Source organism: Pleurodeles waltl, chromosome 7 (genome assembly GCF_031143425.1).
Source record: "Pleurodeles waltl isolate 20211129_DDA chromosome 7, aPleWal1.hap1.20221129, whole genome shotgun sequence".
Lineage (NCBI taxonomy): Eukaryota > Metazoa > Chordata > Amphibia > Caudata > Salamandridae > Pleurodeles > Pleurodeles waltl.
In genome coordinates this window covers 1,478,296,428-1,478,313,245 of record NC_090446.1, presented here as the reverse complement: position 1 = coordinate 1,478,313,245, position 16,818 = coordinate 1,478,296,428, and positions in this window count along the sequence as shown.

Sequence of the window (16,818 nt, the reverse complement as noted above, 5' to 3'; positions counted from 1 at the left end):
CATACATGTTTTGGCCTCCAACATTGCAGTCAGGTGTGGGATGTCCTACTATGTCCAGCATTGTTAAATAATGTCTGAGACACAACATGAAACTGAGTAGGAGTAGACCTATGTGTAGCATTTGGCTAATGAACAGTATAGAACTGACATGATTTCACACCTCAACATCATACTGTCAAGGTAAGACTTACCTAGGTTGTGGCATGCTGGAAGAAATGCATACCCATGTTCAATGTAGGATGTGGATGGACAGCTTCAATACACCTGCCTACACTAGCAAATACAACATGGGAGGTCACTTGGAGACAACACAAGTTTCCTTTAAGGAAAACGGGCTACACTTGAAAACAAAAAAACCTGCTTTATTTAGAAGCAGTCACGGACATGGAGGTCTGCTGACTACATAGTTGCTATGGGGCCGCAATTTGCGACCCACCTCATTAATATTAATGAGGTGGGTCTTTGCAACCCCATAGCGAGTCACAGATGGTGTCTGAGACACCGTTCTGCATTGCGTTGCCACTCGCAATTTGCAATATTGCTACATCTGGCCCTTAGTGCCTTGCCTTGCTTTTTGTGCTTTGTGCCTCCAATTGTGCCTTTTTAGTTAACTTTCGCCCCTTATGCGCTCCCCCTTGCCATTTTCTCCCTGCCGCTGCCTCCCTGTGGCCCCGCCCCCCTCGCGCCCCCATTCGCCACTCCCTCCCGCCTCCCACCTCCCAGCTGCTCCTCCCTCCCCCCTCCCTTCTTAATGGCTGGCGCTGAGCGTCGAGGGTGAGCGACCTCTGACCTGATTTCGGTCAAGAGCTCGCACCCCCACGTCCTCAGCACCAACCTGCTGTGCCCGTGTCCCTGACCCTCGCCCACGCTGCTGCTAGCGTGTTAGATGGCCCTCCTCCACCCGCAGGCATCCCCTGCGCCTCATCCCTGGTGTCTAGTGGGCTTCTGGTAAGCGTCGCTAGACTTGAGTGCATTGTGCCGTTTTCACCGTATTTGTGACTGTTTTCTGTATTCTGTGCCTTGCTTTTTTACTCTTCTTGCCTCCATTTGTGCCTTCTTAGACTGTTGTATTCTGCTCTTTGCCCCTTGTGCGCCGCCCCTGCCGCTTGTCGCTGACTTGTGTGCACTGTGCTGTTGTTCTTCGTATTGTGACTGTTTTCAGTATTTAGTGCCTTGCCTTGCTTTTTTGTGCTTTGTGCCTCCAATTGTGCCTTTTTAGTTAACTTTTACCCCTTGTGCGCTCCCCCTTGCCGTTTTCTCCCTGCCGCTGCCTCCCTGTGGACCCGTCCCCTCGTGCCCCCATTCGCCGCTCCCTCCCGCCTCCCGCCTCCCAGCTGCTCCTCCCTCCCCCCCTCCCTGCTTAATGGCTGGCGCTCCGGAGGCGGGCCAGAGGCAAGCCCGTCTGCGCCCGTCCACGCCTGGACCGCGCCCAGCGCCACCCCCACCTGGTCCATGCGACCCCCGCACCAACAGACGCCGCTACTTGGCCAGCGAACTCATCGCACTCAACCCCGGCCCCTCCACAACTTGCTTCCAGGCCACACTGAAGAACACCAAAGGACCTGTCTCCTGCCGCGCCTGCAACTTCCCCTGCAACAGAACAAGGAAACCTGCAACAAATAGCACAAACCACCTCCACTGCATACTCCTCAACACAAGCGCCGCACAAAAACACGCCATCGAGCTCTGGGACCTGCTCGACACCACCGCCCCAGACGTAGCCTTCCTGACCGAAACCTGGTGGAACGACTCCTCAGCACCTGACATCGCCATAGCCATCCTGGATGGCTACAAGATCACCAGAAGAGATCGCCCCAACGGAATCGGAGGAGGAATAGCCATCGCCCACAAATCCACCCTCAAAATCCACACCCACACCGACGACACCCTCAAGACCGCCGAACACCTGCACTTCCGGATCCACACTGACCCCAACACCACCCTCAGGGGAACGCTCATCTACTGACCCCCAGGACCACGAGCACCCTTCAGCGACTCTATCGCCGACCTCACGAGCACCCACGCCCTCGCCTCTATGGACTACATCCTCCTTGGAGACCTCAACTTCCACCTGGAGAACAACAACAAAGCCAACACCACATCTCTGATCGACAACCTCTCCAACCTCGGCCTCAGACAACTGGTCAACACACCCACCCACATCGCCGGCCACATGCTCGATCCAATCTTCTCCGCAAGCAACCATGTCACCTTCAACCACACCACCGAACTCCACTGGACCGACCACCACTGCGTCCACTTCACATTCAAGAAGCACACCGAACACCACCGCACCCAAGTACCACCTCACCGCCGCTGGAGCAAAGTCACCAAAGACCAACTGACCAGCACCCTTCGCCCAGAACCCGCCTACCGACCCCACCGATCCAGACACCGCCGCCATCAACCTACGACGGTGGATCAACGACTGCGCCAACACCCTTGCACCTCTCAAAAAGCCCACCGACAACCAAGGAAAGAAAAAAGCCGCCTGGTTCACGGACGAACTCATCACCTCCAAACGCACCTGCCAGAAACTAAAGAAGAAATGGCTCCTCAAGCGCACACCAGACAGCCTGACAGCCCACAAGGAAGCCACCCGAAAACACCACCAGCTAATCTGACTCGCCAAACGCTCCCACTTCACAGAACGCCTGAACAACAACGCACACGACAGCAATGAACTCTTCGGCATCGTAAAAGAACTATCCAACCCCAGCGCCAACGCCAACGACATCCCACCCTCCCAAGAACTCTGCGACGCCCTGTCCACCTTCTTCTATCAGAAGATCGCCGACATCCACAACAGCCTCAACACCACGCCTCCGCCAGACCCCACCTCCGACAGCTCCACCTACACCAACCGCCTGGACCTGCGTAGACGACTCGGAAACAGGCAAGATCATGAACTCCATCCACTCAGGATCCCCCTCAGACCCATGCCCCCACCACGTCTACAACAAAGCCGACTCTACCATCGCCCCCCAACTTCGAAAGATCATCAACTTATCCTTCGAAACCGCAACCTTCCCGGAAAGCTGGAAGCACGCCGAAATCCACGCCCTCCTCAAGAAACCCAAGTCAGACCCCAAAGACCTCAAAAACTTCCGCCCGATCTCCCTCCTCCCCTTCCCGGCCAAGGTCATCGAGAACATCGTCAACGCTCAGCTCACCCACCACCTCGAGGACTACTCCATCCTGGACCCCTCCCAGTCCGGTTTCAGACGCAACCACAGCACCGAAACTGCCCTCCTCGCCGCCACAGATGACATCAGACAGCACATGGACAACGGCGAAACATCAGCCCTCATCCTCCTGGACCTCTCCGCAGCCTTCGACATGGTCTGCCACCACACCCTACTAACACGCCTCCACGAAGCCGGAATACAAGAAAAAGCCCTCAACTGGATCTCCTCCTTCCTCTCCGGCAGAACCCAGAGAGTCCGACTCCCTTCTTTCCGCTCCGAAGCCACCAACATCATCTGCGACGTACCCCAAGGCTCCTCCCTAAGCCCGATGCTGTTCAACGTCTACATGGCCCCCCTCGCACAACTGGCCCGTCAGCACAACCTCAACATTCTCTCCTACGCCAACGACACCCAGCTCATCCTCTCCCTCACCAAAGACCCACACACCGCCAAAGCCATCCTCCATGAAGGAATGAAGTCCATCGCCGAATGGATGAGAAAAAGCCGCCTGAAATTGAACTCCAACAAGACGGAGGTCCTCATCCTCAGACGCACCCCCTCGGCCTGGGACGAATCCTGGTGGCCCACCGTACTGGGACCTTCTCCAACACCAACCAACCACGCACGCAACCTGGGCTTCGTCCTCGACTCCGCCCTCACCATGTCCAAGCAGGTCAACGCAGTTTCCTCCTCCTGTTACAATACCCTCCGCATGCTATGTAGAATCTACAAATGGATCCCGACAGAAAAACAGTGACCCAGGCCCTCGTCAGCAGTAGACTGGACTACGGCAACGCACTCTACACAGGCATCCTAGCTAAAGACATCCGACGCCTCCAACGCATCCAAAACGCCTCCGCCCGACTGGTCCTCGACGTACCCCGCCGATGCCACATCTCCCACCACCTGAAGGACCTCCACTGGCTCCCCGTGGACAAGAGGATCACCTTCAAGCTCCTCACCCACGCTCACAAGGCAACCACAACGCCGGACCAGCTTACCTGAACCACAGACTCAACTTCTACGTCCCCCCCGCCAACTCCGCTCCACCAACCTCACCCTTGCCATCGTTCCCCGCTTCCAACGCAAGACCTCCGGCGGCAGATCCTTCTCCTATCTCGCCGCCAAGACCTGGAATGCCCTCCCGACCGCCCTGCGACAGACCCAAGACCTTCTCACCTTCAGGAGATTCCTCAAGACCTGGCTCTTCGACCAGTAGCAGCAGCCCCCCCCGCTCAGCACCTTGAAACCCTAACGGGTACGTAGTGCGCTCTATAAATAATGTGATTGATTGATTGATGTCATGTGTGGGTGGCACTTATTACATCTCACAAATACCGTCAATGGAACCGTAACTATCAAGTAGGCAGTAGTAGGAAATGTGTACATCTACAAATTACACAAGTCACATGTTGCATCATCTCTATGTATGTCCAGACAATGTTGCATAGAAGATGTGTACAAAGTGCAGGCAGCCTAAAGAATGGGCGCAATGTAGGAGACAATACATACCTTACCGGTAACACAGGAAAATTTGGAGAAGGCACACACATAGATCAATACTGACTGCACAATACATCAATGTCTACATGTCAACATTTAACATATGTACAGAGAGGGTGGGCAGGCAAGTACATAATCCAGTCATGTTTGCCACTAGCATATCATGGTATTTCCCCATCACATGCCACCATGACAGGAGGCAGTGACAGACAACACCATCTATACCCTGCCACATTTCCAATATTGAGGTCACAACAGATATACAAGCCCTAAACATGCTTCCCATGGAAACAACTAAGTACATCAAATAATGAGACTTGTCCTACATGTGCAAGCACCCGAGCTCTGTACATAAGAGGGGAAGGCTAACATCAAGTACTGCAGAGGAAAATATGATATCCTGGCCTGTATGACCACAGCTGTGCATGTGTCTGTCTGCTGGGGAGTGTGCATAGTTCTGCTGAGCAGCAATCATGAAGAATCTAGATCCCTGCTCAATAAACCCACACACCACTGCTCTGGCTACATCAACGTATGACATCGTCAGGGGCCTGATGCATGTGCACAGGGGGCTGAGTAAACCAGAATACCATTAACCTGCCCCTTCACATGCAACCATGGGTTTGTGTTGCCATACAAACTCAAACAGTAGTGATGATGAGTAGGCTGGCATCTATGCCAGACTGCAACACTGTTACACAGTGGTATGCCATTGTATGTCACAGTCATAACAAACATGAGGTTGACAAATGTGAGTGCCCAGTTGGAGGCATGCACACATTTACCACATATCACAGCACACACTAACCCCTATAATGGCTCAGCCATGGTACTGTGTATGGATTCTGAACAAAAGGCAACTTAGCAGAAAAAAAGGACATGGGTATTAAAAGATCTGTGACAGAATGAAATTACCGTCAAATTTTTTCCGACATACGGAAACATAGGTGGCACTGATGTGACTAGACATGCGTTTGTAATATGCCAACATGTGTCTATGCAGGAAGATAGTAATTTGAGGATTCACATCCCATGAACACACCACTGTCATTATATGTTACAGAAATTACACAACACATGTCTTTATACACACATGGCATATACCAACCTCCACTAACACATGTATACATAACATCCCCTGCAACTAAGATGCATGGGGAACCAAATGGCACAAGTGTAGCAGAGCAACATGAAGTAATATCCAACAACACACCACATAGTGAGTGGACACACGTGCACACACACATTGCCAGGGGTTACGTGAAGTCAATGCAGGCCATGTCCACTGAATACTCTGAGTACAAATTGTCATGGTTGTCACATGCCTAGTATTGGACATAGGCCACCATATATAGGTGGTTATTACAACCCTGGCGGACGGTGTTAAAGTGGCGGTAAGACCGCCAACAGGCCGGTGGTAAAAAAATTGGAATTACGACCGTGGCAGAAACCGCCAACAAAGACAGGCACTTTAACACTCAGACCGCCACGCCGGTACAGACAAACAGCTTGGCGGTCACCGCCAACAGACAGGCGGAAGTCAATGTACTGCCCACAGTATCACAACCTACCAATCCGCCAGCTTTTCCGGGGCGGATTCACCGCGGACAAAAACACGGCGTAAACAGGACTTCGAAGGGAAAACGCTCACCTCTACACAACCCATGAGGAATCCAGACGCCATGGAACCAGAGCTGCACATTTTTCCAGCCCTCATCTTTTTGCTCCTCTACCAGGAGCACGAACGCCGGTGGCGAAGACAACGGTGAGTACTGCACCTATGACACAGGGGAGGGGGGAGGGAAAAAACAGGGACACACACATGCAACACCCCCACCCTCGCCCACTACAACACACACACAAATACATATTAATACATTATAGTTACATCCCCCAACCCCCCCCGGAAGAATGCAAAGACAAAAGGAAATGAGTATAACCATTGTAATATATTAAAATCAAGTACGCAAAAATATATATATACACCAGAAAAAAAATATACACCAATCTTAGTAGTGCAGGTAGTGCTCCAATGAAGTCCATGGAACACTAGGCCCACACGGTATGGGCGAGGCCCACACAAGATCCCCGACCATGACGGAGAGAACACTGCAGAGGCATCAGAGAGCAAGAAAACAGGCACCTCAGGGGGAGGGAAAGGGGGGGCACCTCAGCTGGTTGAGTGCACGATGCCAAATTCATGAGGGGGCCACATGGCCACTGTTCAATCCTGGGGAGTACAAAACCACAGTCTCTCAAGTCTCTACAGTGGGTGGGTTGCCCACTGTTCCATCCTGGGGAGTGCGAAGCCACAGTCTCTCAAGTCTCTACAGTGGGTGGGTTGCCCACTGTTCCACCCTGGGGAGTGCAAAGCCACAGTCTCTCAAATGGATAGCAGTCTCCACTGGTTCTAGAGGGGGCCTGGTGCCCAGAGCGCTTCATCCTGCTAAGGACAGAGGTAGTGGATGACAGTCTCCACTGGTTTTGGAGGGGGCCTGGTGCCCAGAGTGCTTCATCCTGCTAAGGACAGAGGTAGTGGATGACAGTCGCCACTGGTTCTGGAGGGGGCCTGGTGCCCAGAGTGCTTCATCCTGCTCGTGACTGACTCAGTAGCGTCAGTGCCCTTGGCGCTCATGGGCCAGCGGTGCTTGGAGCGGCGGTGCCATGTTCAGCGGTGCTTGGAGTGGCGGTGCCCTGTTCAGCGGTTCTTGGAGCGGTGGTGCCCTGTTCAGCGGTGCTTGGAGCGGCGGTGCCCTGTTCAGCGGTGCTTGGAGCGGCGGTGCCCTGTTCAGCAGTGCTTGAGGCGGCGGGCTCATTTGCAGCGACTCAGCTATTGGCGGTCCTCTCTGTCCCAGCAACTCAGCTGCTGGCGGTCCTCTCTGTCCCAGCAGGGCTTGTGCTGGCGGTCCTCTCTAGCCCAGCGGGGCTTGTGCTGGCGGTCCTCTCTAGCCCAGCAGGGCTTGTGCTGGCGGTGGCCTCCTGGGCAGCGGGATGATGGTGGTGGCCTCCTGGGCAGTGGGGATGATGGCGGTGCCCTCCTAGGTAGCGGGGATGATGGCAGTGGCCTCCTGGGCAGCGGGGATGATGGAGGTCTCCTCCGCCGTGCTGCTCTTCCCAGACTTGCCGGGTTTCTTGTGGCCCTTCCCCACCGTGGAAGGTGTCGCAGCTGACTCCACACTCCCACCAGGACCCCTGGGAGCGGCTTTGGTGGCTGGAGTCTTCCCCCTCTCCCGCCGGGCACTGGACAACTTCTGATGCTGGCTGCCCTGGTGGCTGGTGCACTCCAGATTCCGGTGACTACAGGCACCATTGGTCCCGGAGATGTTGTGGCTGAGGTGCTAGTTTGGGACCTGGAGAGTCGGGACCTAGGAGACGGACGGGGAGGGGGAGGTGTGGGAAAGAGGTCAAGGTTGGACAGGAAAAGTTTTTCGGAGACACTGGGACGGGTAACTGGAGGGGGTTTGGGAGTGGAGGAAGAGGTTGTGGTTGTAGGAGGTGTTTGTTTGGTGACTTTGGGTGAAGGTGCATGCACTGGAGGCTGTTGTGAGGTGGATGGCTGTTGGGTGGGTGTGTGCCTGTGTTGTGTATCTTGGGAGGTGGTGTCACAGACACACTGGTAGAGGACACAGGGGATGTGTGGATGGTAGTAGGGGTGGTGACTGCACGTGAGCGAGGTGTGGTGGTGTGTGTGCTGGTGATGGCAGTAGTGGCTGTAGATGTAGTGCATGCAGGTGTGAGTACAGACGAGACTGGGAGGGAGGAGGGAGATGACAAGGAGGGGGACACAGCGGAGGCAGTGGATGTTGGTGTGTCTGCATGTGTGTGATGCTTGCGTGAGTGCCTGTGGGATGTTTGGTGCTTATGTTTGCCTGAGCTTCCCTTGTGTGTTGACGTGTGTGCATGCTGGTCTGAAGGTGTGCTTGGGATAGGCTGGGGTACAGGGGATTGGGCCTGGGTGGAGGAAGTTGGAGGGGCGAGCTCCCCTCGCCCTCCGTCCTACTGGTGAACTCCGAGTCCGTAGTTTCGCTTTCCATGGACATGTGGGATGCAGCTCCCTTGTGCTCCGGTGCCACTGCTCCTCCCCCTGATGATGCTAATGCACACAAGAACAGGGAGACCACAAAAAGGGGTGGGGCGACAGAAGAAAGCCATGTTGAGTGCATGCATTACCGCTACCATTGGCGGACACGACAGACACAGAAGCCCCCTGCACTACGCCGCGCTCTTGGGCTCCACTGTTCAATCCCTGGGACATGGCCTACTAGGCTATGGACGACATGGACGACATCTGCACACATGGATGACACAGGGGCATGACTAGGTGTACTTGCCACTCTACAGAGGTGGGGTGGGGTGCCACATGACCTGCCTTATGGAGCGACCTTTCCTACTAAACTCGCCCTGGCCTAGGGAAACCCACAGCCCACCTCCCCCACCCAGACACCTCCACTGCGTGCTAAATCAGCAGGATGAGAGTATACTCACCCCTTTGTGGCTGCTGTGATGCCCTCAAGCGCCCATCGAACTCCAGGTACACCACCGCCAGGATCCTGAACATCAGGGGGGTCTAGGTGCGACGGGCACCCCTCCCATGTTGGGAGGCCATCCCCAGCTGAGCCTCTGCCGTCTTCTTGCTCCAGTGGCGAATGTCCTCCCATCTTTTCTGGCAGTGGGTGCTCCGTCTGTGGTAGACCCCCAGGGTCCGGACGTCCTTGGCAATGGCACGCCAGATATCTTTTTTCTGGTGGGCGCTGACCTACATGATTTGTACAGAGGGAAGATAAACTTATTACCAACTGCATCGTCACAGTCATTGGCCGCCATCCCTACCCTTGGCATGTGGCACATGCACTCACCGTCGTTTCATGCACGCCGCGCTCTCCCCCTTTCCTTCTTGCATCCACCCCTCTCCACACAGGCATAGCCCATACAGCATGCTCCCAGTGTACTTACCTGTTTGTCTGGAGGACCGTAGAGTAGCGTGTACTGGAGGAGGACCCCATCCACAAGTTTCTCCAACTCCTCCGATGTGAAGGCAGGGGCCCTTTCCCCAGACACTCAAGCCATTGTCTCTTCCAGACCGAGGTCAAAGCAGCACTTGCAGTGTAGGTCCTCTCCTGTCGAAGATCAGGTATCGAGTGATTGAACAGATAGAAAATGGCAGTCACGTCCACGGCGGTGCGTACCGTCACCGCCGGCGTACATCGTCATTGGCTATGTTCGACCGCCTACCGCTATGGTGTACAGTGCCAGCGCAGTTACCTCACATCCCATTGTATCACTTTAGAGGTCAGGCAGCCGGCATTTCAGGGGCCCACAGGGCTTGATTTGTAACTGCGTCACACATACCTAGGCCTAGACTCAACACACATACAGGCCACTTTTCAGATTATGATTCGTGTTCTGTGTAAGCTGTGGGTACGTACCTCTGAGTTGGTTGACTCTGTGCTCGCTGTTGTCCTTCATAGGCACCGTCCGCTGGGACATGTGAGGAGATGGCGCCATTCTCCGGTGTACAGACCGCTGGTGGACATATCGACAATGGAGGAAAAACATGTGATCATCTCATACAAGCTTGACCGTGCCATGATCCATGAACTGTGTACCCAGCTGGAGCCAGACATGATGTCAGCTATCCGCCATCCCACAGGAATCCCCCCTCAAGTGCAGGTGCTGTCAGTGCTCCATTTCCTTGCAAGTGCGTCATTTCAAACAACAGTGGCCATAGCATCAGGGATGTCCCAGCCTATGTTTTCCAATGTGTTGTCCAGAGTATTGTCTGCCCTGCTGAAACACATGCAGAGCTACATAGTTTTCCCTCGGGTGGAGGATTTGCCTACAGTGAAAGGTGATTTCTATGCCCTGGGACATATCCCCAACATCATAGGTGCCATTGATGGGACACATGTGGCTTTGGTCCCCCCACCGCAGGAGTGAACAGGTGTACAGAAACCGGAAGAGTTATCATACCATGAATGTGCAGATGGTATGTTTGGCCGACCAGTACATCTCCCATGTTAATGCCAAGTTCCCTGGCTCAGTGAATGACGCCTACATCCTGCGGAATAGCAGCATCCCTTATGTGATGGGTCAACTCCAGAGGCACCATGTGTGGCTATTAGGTGAGCACCTGTAAGCAAGTCAGTGGGAATGGTTGCCTGGGTCTGGGGATATCCCTACAGGTTAGTGTGTGTCTAACAGTTGTCCCTCGCCATTTGCAGGTGACTCTGGTTACTCCAACCTGTCATGGCTACTGACCCCAGTGAGGAATCCCAGGACAAGGGCAGAGGAACGCTACAATGAGGCCCATGGGCGAACACGGCAGATAATCGAGTGGACCTTCGGCCTCCTGAAGGCCAGGTTCCGGTGCCTTCATATGACAAGTGGATCCCTATTCTACTCACCAAAGAAGGTGTGCCAGATCATCGTGGCCTGCTGTATGCTTCACAACTTAGCTTTGCGACAACAGGTGCCTTTTCTGCAGGTGGATGGTCCAGATGGCGGTGTTGTTGCAGCTGTGGAGCCTGTGGACAGTGAAGACGAGGAAGCAGAAGAAGAGGACATCGACAACAGGGACTCAGTGATCCTGCAATATTTCCATTGAGACACAGGTAAAAATACAAACCTGCCTACTACATGTAATTTAACATTACTACCTCTCTACTGTCTGTCGTTTTCACCCAGTGTATGGTCACTGAGTTGTCAATTTCCCTTGCGATTTCAGAGATGTGGGTCCCACTGTGTGACATCTGCTTTGATTCCTCATGGACTAGAGCTGTGTGACATAGGTATGTTGACATTACAATTATAAGAGCTTTTTGCCACAGTAGTTAATAATACACTAATTCGAAATCACAGGCTGACTCCAGATTGTTTTGTGCTTCAAGTGTGTTTATTTAAGTGCTCAATATTGGATGGGGTTGCAAAATGGGAGGGGTGATGGTGGAGGTATGTCCATGGCAGAGTCCAGTCTATTCGTCTCACAGGTGCATTGCCCAAATGGGCATAGGAAGTGGAGCTGGGGCAGTTTGAGGATGGACAGGGTGACAAAAAGATGACATTCAGGGTGGTCTCATTTCTTGGCGGGGGTCTTGGCATCGTTCTCTGTCTTTGTCCTGGATCTCAGGGACCGTTTGCAGGGTGGTTCTCCCTCTGCAGGGGGTGGGATGCTGGTGTGGTGGTCCTGTGGCGGTGCCTCCTGCCCACTAGCGCCAGCGGAGGTGGTGGGCAGTTCATCATCCAGGCTAGTGTCAGGGGCCCCTTGTTGTGCCACAGTGTCCCTCCTGGTGTTGAGTACTTCCTTCAGCACCCCTACAATGGTGCCCAGGGTGGAATTGATGGCTCTGAGTTCCTCCCCGAGGCCCAAATACTGTTCCTCCTGCAGCCGCTGGGTCTCCTGAAACTTGGCCAGTACCGTTGCCATCGTCTCCTGGGAGTGGTGGTAGGCTCCCATGATGTTGGAGAGGGCCTCGTGGAGAGTGGGTTCCCTTGGCCTGTCCTCCCCCTGTCGCACAGCAGCCCTCCCAGTTCCCCTGTGTTCCTGTGCCTCTGTCCCCTGAATGGTGTGCCCACTGCCCCCAGGTCCCTGTTGTTGTTGGGGTGGTGGGTTAGGCGGGGTTCCCTGTAGTGGTGGACACACTGCTGCTTGACATGTCCTGGGGACAGAGGTATGGGCCCGCTGGGTGGGTGCTGTGCTGGTGTTTCCAGAGGGGAAGAAGCTCTGTAGTGGCCTGTGACTGTGTGATGGGAACCAACTGTCCCGAGGTCCCCGATGGGCCGGGCTGGCCATCTAGATGCAGTTGGACAGAGCTGCTGTCATCACTGTGGGCCTCTTCTGTTGGTGGTGTGGACATGTCTGGACCCTCCTGTGCGGTGAAATTGGGTAGGGGTCCTGCAGGGGTGTAAAGGCATGATTATTGCATCTGTGTGTGCCATGGTGTGCAATGGGTGGTTGACCGTGTACCCTAGTGCTTGCATTCCTGTGTGGGACCTTGTGTGAGGATGGTTTAGGGGGGTGTATGGGTTTGTGCAGTGGGCATGCTTTGGTGTTGGTTGCGCATGCTTTGTTGTTGCATGCAGGGCTTGGTGTTGGGATGTGTGGTTTGTGATATTGGGACATTTGTGAGGAGTTGGAGTGATGGGGCGAGGGTGAGGGTGGGGGTATGTGATGGTATGCAGGTTGGGTGGGGGATGAAATAGTGAGAGATTTGACTTACCAGAGTCCATTCCTCCATCTACTCCTGCGAGGCCCTCAGGATGCAGAATCACCAAGACCTGCTCCTCCCATGTTGTTAGTTGTGGGGGAGGAGGTGGGGATCCGCCACCAGTCCGCTGAACCGCAAGGTGGTGTCTTGAGACCATAGAACGTACCTTTCCCCATAGGTCTTTCCACCTCTTCCTGATGTCATCCCTATTTCTTGGGTGCTGTCCCACTGCGTTGACCCTGTCCTCTATTCTTCGCCATAGCTCCATCTTCCTAGCAATGGAGGTGTGCTGCACCTGTGATCCGAATAGCTGTGGCTCTACCCGGACGATTTCCTGCACCATGACCCTGAGCTTGTCCTCCGAGAACCTGGGGTGTCTTTGCCGTGCCATGGTGTGGTGTGGGTGATGTGTGGGGTGGTGTATGTGGTGATAAGTGTGCTGATATGTAGTGGTGTGTAGTGTGAGGTGCGTGGAAGTTATGTGGGTGATGGTGTTGTGTGCCTGTGGATGCTAGTTTGTTGATGGTGGTGTCTCTCTCTGGCCTTCTCTCGGTGATTCTGGTCGTAGGGGTTTTGTGGGTGATGTGGGTGTGTGTTTTATATTGTATTGGGTGTGTGGGAGTGGTGTGTGTATGTGTATCAGGTGTGTGTATTTCGATTTGTCCAATGTGGCAGTGTTTTGTAAAAGTGTGTGTATTTTGAGCACAGCGGTGTGTACCACCAATGGAATACCGCAGTTGAAAGACCGCAGCGTGGATTCGTGGGTGGTGATAGTGTGGGCGTATTTCTGTTGGCGTGACGGTGGAGGTTTTGTTTTCGCCAGTTTATCACTGACCTTTGGTGTGGCGGACTTGTGTGGGTGTCTGAATTTTGGCGGATTCCGTGCTGTGGGTCATAATAGCTGTGGCGGATTTCCACAGGCGCGGCGGTATGTTGGCGGTGTTCTGCACGGCGGTAAGTGGCTTTTACCGCCAATGTTGCAATGACCGCCATAGTGTGTTGAAGGTATGTGTACATTTGTATCTCAGACATAACTATTTAGTCCAGCCACAAATTAATATACATACACATGTGTACACACATAGCACAAATGTGCCAACATGTATGTGAACATAGTGTGCATGCAGCAGACTCATAAACAAACCTATAGGTTTAACATACCAATGTTACCATAATAACATTACTGGACAGTCACCCACATGTAGCCATACCACATGTACAACATCGTGGCATAGCCCATGTGACATGTTAAGTGTTTCAGGGTGCACTCAAGGCCTACAATGTAAAAATCAACGGAATTCCGCCATGCGTAAAAAAATATGATGCAAACGCATCAACTTCATACTGCAACGTAAGAAAAAAGATGTTGGGGTATTTAGGTATAAAAAATAAAAAATAAAATATATATAATAAAGATATATATTTGTTTAGGCCATAGGTTAGGTTAGTATAGTTTATGTTGTCCTACTTGTATCTTGTCTCTTAAGGGGGGTGAGAGGCCAATGTTTAGAGTGTTGTGTCACACATGTAAGATACGTTTAGAATAGGTTAGATAGGTGTAGTTGTTAATTAAGGATAGTTAGTATAGGTTAGTTTAGAATAAGGTAGGTTTTAGGTATTAATTTGGTATATGGTTTTAAAATAAATCCTGTTCATCTTAGACTAATGAGTTATGCAATTTGGGTGCACTGGCCTCGCAGGGGAATGGCCTAGGGTATGCTTACTGTCTTGATTTCCCAGGTTTCTCATATGCATCCCCCTTGACCAAGGAGCTGTCAGAATGGCTGCCAAATTCTGTCTACTAGTGTATACACTTGCCATCCAGTGTTCCAGCCATTCACAATGTGTATATATTCTGTATCTTGGGCAGGTAAAAATGGTACTTCATCTGTCATTGGTGGGGTCCTGCTATTTCATTGTTGGCAAGTGTGGTACATCTTCCATCAGGTAAATTTGGAACTGTATCCTGCAACACAGACAGGTGCCCGTCGCTGATAAAGTTAGCTTTTCCTGTTCCACACAAATAAGTTGTACTGGTACTCCCATCTGTGTAAATTACCTTTGATTGGGTTCAGAGCCATACATGCAGTATGTCTACTTCAAAGGATATGGGTTCCAAATCATTAAGTATACACAGTAATTTGGTTGTAGCCGACAATACCATCATGAAGCTTTTGGTTGTTTGGATCCTAGTATATGGCTTAGTGTCAGACAGTCATGCACTCACGTACTGATATTCTGCACATATTGACATGGATTGACACAATGCTATCTTTAAGCTGAATTAATGGATCACAGTAAATGTAGAAATGCTACATGTTTACAAGGTGTTTTATTTATAGGTGCAATTGTAATTGTGATTTCTATACAATATACATTTCACAGTCCCCATGAGTGAACGTGTGCCAAATGTAGCAAAATCGGAGTCCAGGGTTGAGGGACATGTCATGAGACATGGCTAGTGGTAGTGTGCATTAATGAGGAGTGCATAAAATTGGCAATTGGTATGGAAGTGACAATGACAGCACATAGCAGACAATTCAGCAATGGTTAGGTGAAGAGGGCACATGTCCTACTGTCACAACACTGGCATGATCTTAAGCCTAGAACTAAGGAGAAACTGTCCATGGGGCAAAGACTGATGCTACCAGGTGCTTTTCCTTGTGAATGTTATTCCTTCCATATCTTCATCCTCTGATGGGTGTGGTGCCTCCTGTGCCATGGCTGATGCTGTTGTAGAGGTAGAGGGGGCCACACATGCTTAGAGATGTGAAGTCAAAGGTCCCGGCAGCTGCCATTTGTGGCAACACGTAAGGCATCACTGCTGCAAGGAGGAACTGCTGATTTTCAAGACCGGAACAACATCACGGTGGTAGGCAGCCATGTTTTCCCTGAGGGAGGCCACTTACCCTTGTATGGACTCCTGGTTATTCTGCATGCTGCTGGTATTTTGGGAAGACAATTGTTGTAACCTCTGCTTCATGAAACCAGCAGCTAGGTCCGCCAGAGACTGTTGGAGTCCACGTAGTGTGGAGTGGGTGCCTCTCATGGCAGCTGAGTTGACCTTATTTGGACTGAGGCACGTCCGCACTCCCTCTAGGCTGCCTGCCATGGTCTCCATCCCCATCCAAACCTGCTTTGCCAGCTCCTGTTGGACTCCTACCACTGTCCTCTGAAAGCTGATCTCAGGGTCCTTGGAGTCCAGGGGTGTGTGAGTATTGGCTGGAGGTGTGTGTTGGTGACTGGGTGGTTCAGGTGAAGACCCCACAGCCCGGCGTGTCCTCCCTGCGACTGGAGGTGGTGTGTAGAGTGATCCTAGGACATCCTGGAGAGTGAGTTCATTGAGGTTTGGCAGCTGGTCATCCATGTCATCTGAAACATCCAGGGCAGGCAGGTATGCAGGAGGTAAGCCATCATCCTCTGCAATGAGATAGTGTAAAATCAATCTTGGATTGCATTGGCTGTTGACATGGGACATCATGTATTTGTCACTGGAGGCTCAGAGACATGTCACTGACCAAGGGTGTGGTTGTACCTATGTGTAGCATTGTGCATCTCACATGGGTCAAGCTCACTAGTAATGGAAAAAGACAAAGCGCAATGCTGCGCTAAGAGTGGCAGTGCCCTCTGCATCATTTTCACAAGGCAGGGAAGCTCTTTATTCATTTGCATACGGTGCACCCCTGTGTTGTCCCCTGCGCTGGCACGTCACTGACCCAAGGGTGTGGTTGTACTTATGTGTGGCATTGTGCATCACAGATGGGTCAAGCTCACTAGTAATGGAAAAAGACAGAGAACAACACTGAGTTAAGAGTGGAAGTGCCCACTGCATCATTTTCACAAGGCAGGGATGTACTTTATTCATTTGCACACGGTGCACCCCTGTGTAGTCCCCTGCGCTGGCACTAAATAGAGATGCCTAG